We start from the raw sequence: 13360 nt of genomic DNA on the forward strand, positions 1-13360 counted from the left end.
AGTGAGCGGGAACCGGTCTGTATGTGGGATCCGAACCCTCGGGCGGAGCGCCGCCACGCTTCCCAAGTGGCGCACTATCCAGTGCGCCACTGGGCCGGCCCAGAAAGGTGCATGATATCCTCAAGCTCCTGAACTCATTTCATAGATTGAGGTAATGAACTTAGATTCTAACTCAAACTTTAGGATTTACAAAGGAAGGGTGTCACCACAAAAGGCTGAGTGTCTGGCTGCCAGAGGTCTCAGAGGCCTGCCTCTATCTCTGAGAATTTACCAAATTTCTGAGGCCATATACCTCCCCCCAACCCTCCCATCTCACCAGGGCCTCAGAACTACTTGGACTCGGTGATGAGGACTCATGGTAATGACATTCCCAGAGCATTTACTAATTTCCCATAAGAAAGGCAACTGCCTGAGGACCTGATGCTCTTGGTTTCTGACTGGCACATTTTTTCCCAACAGCAGCACAACAGTGCAGTTAGGAGCTAGAAATCTGAGGCCAGATGTGGGTGTGTAGAAAGGGGAACTGGAACTCACACTCAAGTCCACCAGTCTCTAAAGCTCAGCTCTCAAGCAACTATACTCTAGTTCCATCTCAGTGACTCACACAGTAGCACAGCTTCTACATGACACTTGCATTTCACTGGGTTGAAGATGTGACAAGTATTAGAGCAGCGTTAGACCTTCACACATCTGGTACACGGGCCTTTCTGGATTGTTTAAGAGAAGGGACTGATGTGGATTCATTCACACATTGGGCTTTTGTGGACCACTGTGACAAAGGGATAAAGGTCCCCATCTTCCTTGGGTCACTCACAGACTGAGAAGGGAGATTGGTCAGGCAACAAGCAGAGAATCATGCAGCCCACACTACAGCCAGGTGGACAGAGGGTGATAAGGAGACATCAGGAGAAAGCACCTAATCCAGCACTGGTGGGGGGCAGGGGGAGGCAAGAAGGCCTCTAGGGACAGGCGACCCCATGCATGAGCTTTCCAGAGTTGCACAGAGGTGGGGAGTCACTGAAAGAATATTCTGGCAAAGAAGACGACATATGTAAAAGCACAGAAGTGTGTCTTTGATGGAATTATAAAGTTGTTCCATGTGGATGAAGGTACAGGGCACATACTGGGGAGGGCTAAAGGCAAAGGGATGGGGAAGGGTCCAGACTGCAAGAGACCTCGATGAAAGGTCTAGGTTTGTACTGAAGACAAGGAGGCACCACTGAAGGAGTCTAAGCTGCAATGTCCAAGAGCAGACTTGATGTTCAGAGATCTCTCTGATAGTGGTGTGGACGGGTGTCAGATTACCGCATTATTACAGACAGCAAGTCAGAAAACGAGGGCAGAAGCAATGAGGAGGTACGGTAGAGACAAGATCCCAGGGAGACTTAGGAAAGCAGAATGGACTGGGGGTGGGTGAGGAAGAAAGAGAGGTCTAAGAAAGCTCCTGTGTTTCTCATTTGGGCAAACTGGCAGAGCCAAAGACCAAGCTGGAAACCCGGAGGCTAGTTGCAGACATTGTGAATTTGGTATGAAGATGTCCAGTGGCAGCTGCATCTGTGGGCCCAGAGCTCAGGAGGTTGAGCTGTGAAAGAAGTTGGGAAGAACAGCAGCAATGTGCAGGCATTATGCCCTGAGCACTATATCAATCATCCCAGCAACACTGCAGCCCGGAGACACGTGCTGAGTGCAGTGGGGTGCCAAGAACCTTGCCCATGCTGTCTAATGCAGTCCCTCAGCAACTGTGGAAACAAAGCATCACCACCCCATTTAAAAGGTGAGAAGACTGAGGATCAGAGGGGTGAAGTAACTTGCCAAGGTCTTGTGGCTGGTAAGAGACCAAGCTGGGAGTCAAACTGAGGTCTCCTGATGCCAGAGCGCTCTTTCTTGTATCATGCTGCTGTCCCAACAGGCAGCCTGAGTGATATCACCGTATAGTCACTTCATATATGAAGATCCAAATTAACCAAATGGATTTAAAAAATTAAATCTCACTTTAAAACAATCCTCAGACTCTAAGGCAAATATGTGAGGACCAGAGAGTCAATTTGAAGTTCCCGAAAATCTACTTGATTTTGGCAAAATTGCAAGAGACCTCGATGAAAGGTCTAGGTTTGTACTGAAGACAAGGAGGCACCACTGAAGGAGTCTAAGCTGCAATGTCCAAGAGCAGACTTGATGTTCAGAGATCTCTCTGATAGTGGTGTGGACGGGTGTCAGATTACCGCATTATTACAGACAGCAAGTCAGAAAACGAGGGCAGAAGCAATGAGGAGGTACGGTAGAGACAAGATCCCAGGGAGACTTAGGAAAGCAGAATGGACTGGGGGTGGGTGAGGAAGAAAGAGAGGTCTAAGAAAGCTCCTGTGTTTCTCATTTGGGCAAACTGGCAGAGCCAAAGACCAAGCTGGAAACCCGGAGGCTAGTTGCAGACATTGTGAATTTGGTATGAAGATGTCCAGTGGCAGCTGCATCTGTGGGCCCAGAGCTCAGGAGGTTGAGCTGTGAAAGAAGTTGGGAAGAACAGCAGCAATGTGCAGGCATTATGCCCTGAGCACTATATTAATCATCCCAGCAACACTGCAGCCCGGAGACACGTGCTGAGTGCAGTGGGGTGCCAAGAACNCAGGTACTTGAAAATGTGGAAGTGGCTTTGGAACTGCATGTTGAGGAGGGGCTGGAAGAATTTGGAGGAACAGGCTAGATAAAGCATGGATGCTGGCAAAAGTTTAGAAGACGAGAAAACCAGGAAAACTTGGGATGTTTTAGAGACTGGTCAAATGGTGGTGAGCAGAGTGCTGATAGAAATATGGACAGGAAAGGCCATGCTGAGAAGATCTCAGATGAAAATGAGAAGGAGCTTAATGGAAGCTGGGGCAAAGATCACCCTTGCTATGAACTGGCAGGGAACTTGGCTGCATTCTCTTCATGCCCAGAAGTATTATGGAACGCGGAACTTCAAGGTGTTCATCCAAGGTATCTGGCAGAGGAGATTTCTAAGCAGCAAAGCATTCAGGAAGCTTCATGGCTAGTAGCAACAACTTATGCTGAGTTACAGCAGCAAAGGCAAGACATAAAGCCAGAATTTAAAAGAGAAGCACAGCATAAAGATTTGGAAAATGGGCAGCCTGGCCATGTGGTAGAGAAGCAAAGAACATTTTCAGGAGAAAAATGTGATGGTACTAAGATTAGTATTAAAAAAAAAGGGATAATCAAGAGATTAGGTAAAAGGCCCTAAAAGACATTGCAGAAGCCTCTGGGGCCAACCCTTCCATCACAGGTCCAGAGGCCTAGGGAGACAGAGTGGTCTTGGGGAAAAGGCCCAAGGCGCGCTCCATGGGCTCACTGCCCAGGGCCACCTCAGGAAGCTGCTTCTAGCACCAGCACTCCGGCTACTTTGGCTGCCCCAGCTGTGGCTAAATTGACCCCATGTGTGGCTGAACTGGCAGCTTTGGAAAATACAAGCCAGAAGCCTTAGTGGTGTCTACATGGTGTTAAGTTTGCAGGCTCTCAGAATGCCAGAGTTGGGGAGCCTTGGGAGCCTCCACCCTGATTTCAAAGGATGTATGGAAAAGCACTGGGGCCCAGGAAGAGATTTGTCACTGGAGTGGAGTCACCACATAGACCCTTTACTACCACAATGCTGAGAGGAAACGTGGGGTCAGAGTTGCAGCAGATAAACCCCATCAGTGCCATGCCTAGTAGAGCTGTGAGAGTGGGGCCACCATGGAGACCCCAGAATTGTAGAGCTACCAGCATGCAATGCCAGCCTGTGAGAGCCAAAGTGTGGCCTGACACCAGGAAAGCCATAGAACAGAGCTGCCTGAGGACTTGGTGGACCAATCCCCACACCACCATGGAGAGGACATTGAACGTGGAGTCAAGGTACATGATTCACTAGCTGTAAGATTTAATGCCTGCCCTGCTGGGTTTGGATCTGTATGGGATCTGTTACTCCTTTCTCTTGGCCTACTTCTTACCTTTTTGAATGGGAATATATACCCTTTGTCCTGTCACTGTTTCTTGGAAGTAGATAACTTGTTTTGAATTCACAGATGGGACTTTGAACCTTGGACTTTTGAACTGAAACAAGTTAAGACTTTGGGGATGGAATAAATGTATTTACCTGAGAGAAGGACATAAACTTTGGGAGCCAGGGGAGGAATGATATGGATTGTGTCCCCCAAGTTTTATGCATTAGTAGTTTGATCCCCACTGGTAAGAGGGTGGGAAATCCTATTATGGTTATTGAAAGGTGGAGCCTTAAAGAGGTGATTGGATTGCAGGACCATGCAGGAGTGAATGGATTAAAAATGGTGGTCAGGGGCATGGTTCTGAGGGCTTTAAAGGGAGAGCACATGAGAGGTTAGTCTCTCTCTGCTCCATCATTTTCTGCCACGTGAGACCCCTGGGTCACTGTTGCCACTACCACGACCCTCACCAGATGTGTTCCCTGGACTTTGGACTTCCCAGCCTCAGAAACTGTAAGCAATAAATTTTATTTTCTTACAAACTACCCAGTTCTAAGTATTTTGTTACAAGCAACAGAAACTGACTAATACAGATGGGTTGAGGTGAATAATACAGGTATCACCAGCACTCGGAATACAACTGATTCCTTATCTGAGTGAATAAGGGTTTATGAAATATAACATCTTTAACACCAATCCTGAGGCTAGTCTTGATCCCACAATTCATACAGAATTGTACCTTTCGTATGTCTTTCCCAGCATAGCTCTCACACACAACAGATTCTCAGTGTTTTAGTCCGTTTTGTGTTGCTATAGCAGAATTACCTGAGACTGGGGAATTTATAAGGAAAAGAGGTTTATTTGGCTTATGATTCTGGGACAGCTGCATCTGGCAAGGGCCTCAGGCTGCTGCTACTTATGGTGGAAAGTGGCAGACAGCCGGCGGGTACAAGCAGATCACATGGCAAGAGGAAGCAAGAGGGAGAGAGAAGGTGCCAGGGTCTTTTAAACAACAAGGTCTCGCGGGAACTAATAGAGTGAGAACTCACTCATTTATTCCCCAGGGAGAGCATTAATCCATTTATGAGGGATCCACCCCCATGACTCAATCAGTTTCCAACACTGCCACATTGGAGATCAAATTTCCACATGAGTTTTGGAGGAGAAAACACATCCTAACTCCATCACTCTGCAATGGTTTATCCACCTCTCCTCTTCCCAAACAAATATTCAAACCTGGTGATCATGTAGGAGGACACTTCTCAGACTGACACACCTTCTTTATGAACTATGCCACAACTTGTTCCTTGCTTTTCTGTAATTCTACAATTATGGTCACAGAATGATGAGGATAACGAATAATTAAGTGCTCCATACACATCTGTTTGAGCAATGGCCCCGGCAAGTTGCACTATCCAAGGTGGGCTTGCCCAGAGTTCTCCTTAGGTGAAGAAAAGAGAATGAGAGAGAACCACACCAGCACTCACATGCAGACAGCCCTGTTAATTCATTAAAGGTGGATTAATTTTGACCACAAAGACTAAAGCAGAACATGAGGAATCTAAGAAACAACTGGCTTACAGAGTGTGATATCATTTCAGTAGTTCTATGGCATTAAGGGGTACAAGAACATGTTCTGTCTCCCAAAGACATATAATGCTTAGAAAGATGGTTTTGTGTCTTTGCATGCTTGCAACATTAAATCCCAAAGCCCTTTGGTTTCCAAGATGCACTGAAAACCAGACCCTGCTGCTTACTGCTGTAGACAAGATTTTCTGTATCTTCTTAAACCTCCATTTACTTTTTTACAAATTTAAGGTAACAATACCTGTCTGAACTGTTCCATTCAGATGACAAGGGCTGCTGTGATAATTAAATGAGGTAATATGCATTGTATATCCTGGGAACTCTATCACTGTGAGATACCATAATTCAAGAGATTGCTATCGATTTACTACATGGGACATGGCGGGTTCTAAATGTAGCCTATATCTGAAGATTTAAGTCTATATTTTAAAGCAATGGATATTTAAAATTTAGTCAAGAATCACTTGGCCAATAACAGTGACCCAATATCATTCACTTTTATTTTTTCAGATCTTTTTCCTAGGGTGAGGGGTTGGGGGGAAGCATTCTAAGATCAGAGGAGGTATAAAAGCTCCAGTTATGGATGCAAAAAATGACAAAAGAGCCTTAAGAAAACTATTTTCCTAAAAAAAAAAGCAACCTTTCAATACTGGCTCCAATTCAAGATTCTTTTTTTTTTTTTCCTTTTTGTCTTTTTTCGTGACCGGCAACGGATCACAACCCTCAGTGTCGTGCCCTTACCATACCGGGACCGGCAACGGGATCGCAACCCTCGGTGCTGTGCCCGCACCTCGCTCAGCCAGTGAGCGGCCGGTCTGTATGTGGGATCCGAACCCTCGGCGGGAGCGCCGCTGCACTCCCAAGCGGTGCACTGTAGCAGTGCGCCACCGGGCCAGCCCTGCATTAGCTTCTTAACAGCTCTGAGTCTCGCTTCCATCCCACGCTTTAATCCCTAGTCCACTCACTCCACCACTGAAAGTGGTGAAAGTCATATTGTAGATGTCCTCAAGATTCTTTTTGTCACAATTCTTCAAAATCTTTTGACGTCGACGCAGGTGAGAGAAAATGTTGTTGGTCCCAAGTAACATCTGGTAATTTTTCTTTTAATGTGATAGATTTCTTTTATAGTCAAATTTTTTCTCCAATGAATTTGATCAATTCAGATTCATTCACCATGTTATTTCTTGAATATCTTCTTTGCATTAAGCATTGTTAGGTACCACAGGAGAAAAGAAGATTGGGAAAACACTGCTTTTGCATGAAGATTACAATCTAACAAGGAGACTAAGATAAGCACATAATTAAATACAATATGATAAGGATCATAAGAAGGTCAAAGGAAAGAGACAGCTACAACTGGGATACAAGAAAAGCTTCACTGGAAAAAGGAGAGATAAATTCAGACTTGCAGACAGAGGGAAGAGCAAATGGAAAGGCAGACAGCAGGACAGATAGCACAGCAAGTGTTCAAGGACCATTCAGTAGCTCATTCTGGCTGACATTAGGGTCACTACATGCTTGCTACTAAAAAGACGCAAAAATAATAGTCTTTTAAAAATTTAAAAATGAAGATGCCAACTCCTGGCATGGGGAATAAGAAGTGAGTTGGAGGAAGGGCTAGGTGAAATGAGATTGGCCAGTGATGAATGTTCATAATGGCTGAAGCTGAGGGTTCATACTCTCCTCTCCACTTCTGTTTCTGCCTGAAATTTTCCATTAAAAACAGCTAAAGCAGAAATGAAAGCCGGCCAATCTAGGAAGATGGTCAACTGATGGCTTTTCAGCTGACAGTGGTAATCTTACCAAGAACTTCCTATCCACTTGGTCAACTGGAAGGAGTGGGCAGGGCCTGAGATTGCAACAGACTCCACAGGAGAAGGAGACAGCACAGTGTCACTACAAGGGTCAACGTACCCCTTTTTGGTTCCCCATGCTTCACATGCCTCACTGGCTTTTCTACTTCCCACTGGGAGAAAGAGAGTAGCCGGGATCTGTGAGGAGACAAGCTGGTGTACGTCAGTCGAAGAAAACCAGAGGCAACTGTGTCCTCAATGTACATGTGTAAAAATAACTGTAATTTGATTTTGATCACATCAAATTAAATATTTGTTCATATTAGAAAACACTGATAAACAAAGTGAAGAAACCAAAAACTAACTGACCCCCACCATCAAGAGAAAACCACTCAACACTGGGGCGTACCCTTCGCCTTTGTCTCCGTGTGTGCATGCTCGCAAATACACAAGGGTACTTCAAAAAGGTCATGGAAAAATTAATATTATCCTTTAATTCTATTTTTCCACAAACTTTTTGAAGTACCCTTGTATGCGCATGCTTTCTCTCCTCAGAAATGTAGGATCACAGGGAAACATTCCTGTGTAACATGCCTTTTAGTTTAAAACCATACAACAGAATTTTACAACACCAGTTTAAGGGCTGCATAATAGCCCATTAAAGAACACTTTGATCTGGTACTTCCAACCTTGGGCAAGTTCTAAGTCAAACCCTAATACTGTGTAATAAAATGTTTTAACTTGAGAGGGCTCTCTCTCAATAGTACTTTGAGTTAATACATACTGGTATTATATATACTAGTTCAGAACTGTGATGTGACAATTAAAGTAATTTGTTTTATTGGGGGAGGAGGGTGGTAGCAACATTCATACCAGAGAAATAACCCTGTCTTCTTTTTACAAGTATAGGTTGTTGGGATTTTAGTTTTTTGTTTTCTTTTGAAGTTGTAAAAGCAATATATGAATGTTACAGGACAAGCAGACATCTGGTATTACAAAAAGTCACCAGTTGCCTGCCTTCCTTCCACTGCTTCAACTGCCGAAAACTGGCTGCTGTTAATAGTTTGTCTTCCAAACATTTATGAGGCTACTTTGAATACATGGAATGTGTAAGCACACATGCACACGACTTATGAACACATGTAAATTACAAATATGCACACATGCACGTGTATACATACACACAGTATACATACACAATGTGTAATATACACATGCATAATGAGGATTTTCCTTCCTTTTTTTAACATTTCCTTTGTCCTTACTCCTGGAATCAGGATAGCTGTCAGAGACACTACCAGTTTTTACATAAGAACACCCCAAATTCACAGACTAGGTTAGATTGCAGGTCCAACCATCCCAGCACAATGTCTGAAATAGCTTCAGAAAGGGATTTGGGAATAAAGATCCCCACTCACCATCCATGGCTGTGTCCTCAGAATGTGAATATTCCTGGTAACAGAGTTGGGATGTGCTGTCCCTTCAAAATTCATGTGGAAATCTGATCCCCAATTTTGGGAGTGTTGGGAGCTGTTTGAGTCATGGGGGCAGATCTCTTCTGAATGGATTAATGCTCTTCCTGGGGGGTGGGGGTAGTGAGCGAGTTCTTGCTCTATTAGTTCCTGAGAGAGCCAGTTGTTTAAAAAGACCCTGGCACCTCCCCTCTCTCTCTTGCTTCCTTTTGTCATGTGATCTGCTTGTACCCGCCGGCTGCCTACTGTTTTCCACCATGAGTAGAAGCAGCCTGAGGCCCGTGCCAGATGCAGCTGTCCCAGAATCATAAGCAAATAAATCTCTGTTCTTTATAAATTACCCAGTCTCAGGTATTCTGTTCAAAGCAACACAAAAATGGGCTAATACACCTGGCCTTCCTTTAAACGACCTACTATGGATTCTTCCGTGATTGACTTGAAGTCCTTTGCAGTTCCTATTCTTAGCTATATCTGTCTTGGAGATTCAAGTCCCTGGTACTTATGCATAAAGTCCTGAAAAATTTCCTTTTCCATGAAACTCCCTCCTTGAAACATGGCTCTTGTTCTGATATTCTAGAACAGGGAAATTATGGCCCACCACCTGTTTTAATAAATAAAGTTTTATTGGAACCCAGCCATGTTCATTTGTTTGTATATTGTCTATGTCTGCTTTCACACTACAACAGAAGGACTGAGTACTTACAATAGAGACTGTATGCCCACAAAGTCTAAAATATTTACTATCTGCCCCTTTACACAAAAACTTTGCTGACCCATATTCTAGGTTATAGTGAAAACAGATTGTTTCTTCTCTGCCAAAAATTTTGGAGAACTTGAATCACAAACCCCTTATCCAGTGTGTTTGTCCAGGCTAAAAAAACCAAACAACCCAAAGGACCTTGGCTCTGATAGTAGCAGTTCTGTGCTGATAATGTTTAACAAGTTATTCTCCAGGAGGAAAAAGCCCAAATGTAGCATTTGCCGATTTCCATGGTGTAAATATTCTGATCATGGCTTAATTCAAACTAAAAAACATGATGCCACTGAACATGAAGTTGGGAAGAGATGTGCATAAGTGCTTGTATAAATCAACTCTAGTAAACCACTGGCTCCTTAGGACATCTGCTATCAATGGCCTAACCCCTCACTTTAAAGTCAAAGACACTGAGGCCTGGAGAGAGAAAGTGCCTTACCCAAGTCTGGCTCAGTGACTGGCACCAGGCTGAAGTAACTTCCCTGTACAGTCTGGCTGCTTCACAGGGATTACTTCCTCTGTAAAATGAACAGTAGGAGAAAGAAGGCAAAGGAAGCTCTGTACCAGGCAAGGATAACAAATGTTGGTTTTCATCATCATCTTCATAGTGTGGGACTCTGGTTTCCTCAGCACATACTTCTGAAGTATACTTCTGACAGGGGGTATTGTTCTTCATACAGGACCACATTTCACGTAAACGCTCTGACAATGGGCTGCCTCAGTGAACTAGCAGTTACCTAAGCTATTAGACCGTAAGCTCCAGAAAGGCGGAGACTGCATCTTTTGTGCTCATTACTTTCTTGGTGTCCAGTACAGAAGTGAGCACATGACCAATAGGTGGTCAATAATTATCCACTGAAGGGATGAAGGAATGAGACCCCACCATCAAAGTGGAGTCTTCTACAGAGAACACAGCAGGTGCTCAGAGCTTAGATCCTACTGCCTTCTTCATCTGTGGGCCATGTGACAACACAGGCTCATGCGCACACAACATCTCTACAGTATCGGCGGCAGCAGCCAAGCTTGTCCATCAGAGCACCAGTGGCTCTTTGGATAGAGAAACACCAGGACAGATTCTCTACCAGATACAGTTGGAGAATTTTTCTCCTTTGATGTATATATGTATTTAATTTCCATATGGTACTTTAGCTGACAGAGCATGAAGCCAAGGAAAGAACGTGGTAAAGGATCCCATCCACCACACACCAGGATGCTAGGCACTGCTTTCCAGCAGGGGCTGAGGAAGGACCACTTACAGTGACACTTCTGAAAGTGCAAAGTGAAAGAGCTCCAAGACTGGGAATCATGTTCCAATAAACTCAAGGCTAGCAACTACCCAACTGTGGATGGAAAGGAAGGCAAAAGCATGCTTTCCTGTTCTCTTGAATATAACTTCTCAACTACTTGGTAAGTCTCACACGAATCCCTACAGACTTGGCACAGTCTCACACAGGCACTTCTCTGAACCCACAGGTCGTGTTTGCCACATTGTTGCTGTAATCCTGATGCAGTGCCAGCTCAGCTCTGCAGGCACACAAACCACCAAAGCCATGTGTGAGCCTTGCCAAGTTCTCAGGAGGCCACCAAGAATCATCATCACTTATGTGGGCACCTTGCATCCGGTTTCCAAAGTGAGGTCAAACTTGGTCCCACATACCAGAGGTTAACACTGTCTATTATGGCATGCGGTGGTGTGTGTTCCATTCAGACCAAGGATCACAAACAAGAAAGAGGCCCAAGGAGTGAAGCTTCCAAAGCATTTCCTACATCAGTGGTTCTCAAAGGGTGGTACAGAGAACTCGCAGGGACCTGCAAGGTCAAAGCCACTTTAATAACACTAAGAATTTATTAGGCTTTTTCACTCTCTCGTTTTCAGGAGTTTATAGTGGGGCTCTCCAGAGGCTACATGATATGGGATATTGCAAAAGACTGAATCCCAGAAGCAGATATAAGAATCCAGCTGTTCTATTAAGCCTGTCATTAAAGAGATTGGCAAAAATGTTTTAAAACAATGCCACTCTTCTCAATAACTTTCTGTTTTGGAACATACAGTTATTTTTCATAAAAATTGTGTAATGGTAAGATATAATTGGTCCACTATTATTTTTAAGTGAGTTATTAAACAGTAAAAATGTCTCAGTTTACATAAGCATCGATAGATACAATGCACATAAACAAATGATCCTTAGGATTCTAATTTGGGTACTGACTCCAAAAAAAGTTTGGGAATTCTGTCCTGGAGCTTGCCCGGGTGTGAGGAGAGTTGTGTGTGCTCCGGGAAGGAAGACGTGCCATTCTGATGTGCTGGGGAATCGGGAAAGGCAGCCCGTGCTGCTTCCTGATCTCCGAATCTATCAGGGTGGACTCTGTGCCCAATCCTTCCACGGAGGTGTCTCTTTCCCCTTATCTCATTTGCCCTTTACCCCTCGGTGTGGATTCCCCCATCGGCCTGGACAACTTCAGAGAGGATTTCCCTCTCAGGCCGGCCCGGCCGGGGCGATGGCTCCCCGGTGCGGGACACGCACCCTCGGGGTCAGGACTCCCCGGGCGGGGCGGCCCGCACAGCCTCGGGGTCAGGACTCCCCGGTGCGGATCACACACCCTCGGGGTCAGGGCTCCCCGTGCGGCCCGCACAGCCTCGGGGTCAGGACTCCCCGGTGCGGATCACACACCCTCGGGGTCAGGGCTCCCCGTGCGGCCCGCACAGCCTCGGGGTCAGGACTCCCCGGTGCGGATCACACACCCTCGGGGTCAGGGCTCCCCGTGCGGCCCGCACAGCCTCGGGGTCAGGACTCCCCGGTGCGGATCACACACCCTCGGGGTCAGGGCTCCCCGTGCGGCCCGCACAGCCTCGGGGTCAGGACTCCCCGGTGCGGATCACACACCCTCGGGGTCAGGGCTCCCCGTGCGGCCCGCACAGCCTCGGGGTCAGGACTCCCGGGCGGCCCGCACACCCCCGACGTTAGGACTCTCGGGCGGCCCGCTCAGCCAAGACTAAGGGGAGCAAGGACAGCCATTTCCAGTCCCTGACCCTTATCCCCGGCGCGTCACGGCCTGGGGACCGGGCGGAGAGGTCAGTCCCAGGAGAAAGTCCCCGATTCTCCCCTCGACCTCCCCCGGGCTCGCCCCCTCCTCTCCAGGCCACTCTGCCTCGGGCGCCGCGGAAAAGGCCCGCGCCGACTCCTCGGAGGACAGGGTGGCCGAGTCGGTACTCACCGCGGACTGCACTGTGCGGCTCCCGCGACCTAAAGCAGCGGGCCGCGCGACGGAGCGGGGTCCGGTGCCAGCAGCCGCCTCCGCGCTCCTCCCCGCACCGCCCCCGGGGCTGCCGGACGATGGGCGGGGCCAGCGCGAGGCGGAGCCTGCCCGGGCCCCGCCCCCGCGCTGGAGAAACTGCGGCCTGGGCGGGAGGGGAGGGCAGGAAGTGGGGGCTCCGCGTTCGCCCGGGTCGCCTCTGCTCTTTCTGGGGTGGAGGCTGTGACTGCCCAGCTCGCTCTAGGAAGTGAGCAGCGGGGGTAGGGAAGAAATGCATTTATATTTTTAAATGACGTGGCCATAACGGCCAAGGTTCATTTTCTGGCTGCCCCATACGTGTGGTTTCCTCGCCCCCCTCCCCAGTTCGTCCCCCCACCCCCTGCCTTAGTTCTTTGCGCAAAGCGTGTCTAGTGGGCATCGGGATCAGACCATCAGGATAGGACTTCAACGTTTTGGTGGTTGAAGAATGCAAAAGAACTACGAGTGATTTTTTTTTTTTTTTTAACGTCATGCTGTTTACGAGTCTGGAGT

The 13360-nt window shown here is 46.9% G+C and overlaps 1 protein-coding gene across 1 annotated transcript in view; it reads right to left on the reverse strand.

Moving 5' to 3' along the window:
• The window catches only part of LOC103603350 (cytoplasmic aconitate hydratase), a 57900-nt gene extending 45056 nt beyond the window's left edge, over positions 1–12844 (reverse strand). Inside the window, exon 1 of the mRNA XM_008587843.1 lies at positions 12791–12844. The gene's annotated coding sequence lies outside the window, so the exon portion shown is untranslated. The remainder of the gene's footprint in view (positions 1–12790) is intronic.
• Between the last annotated feature and the right edge of the window lie 516 nt (positions 12845–13360).

The sequence above is a fragment of the Galeopterus variegatus genome, unplaced genomic scaffold (genome assembly GCF_000696425.1).
Source record: "Galeopterus variegatus unplaced genomic scaffold, G_variegatus-3.0.2 Scaffold4568, whole genome shotgun sequence".
NCBI lineage: Eukaryota > Metazoa > Chordata > Mammalia > Dermoptera > Cynocephalidae > Galeopterus > Galeopterus variegatus.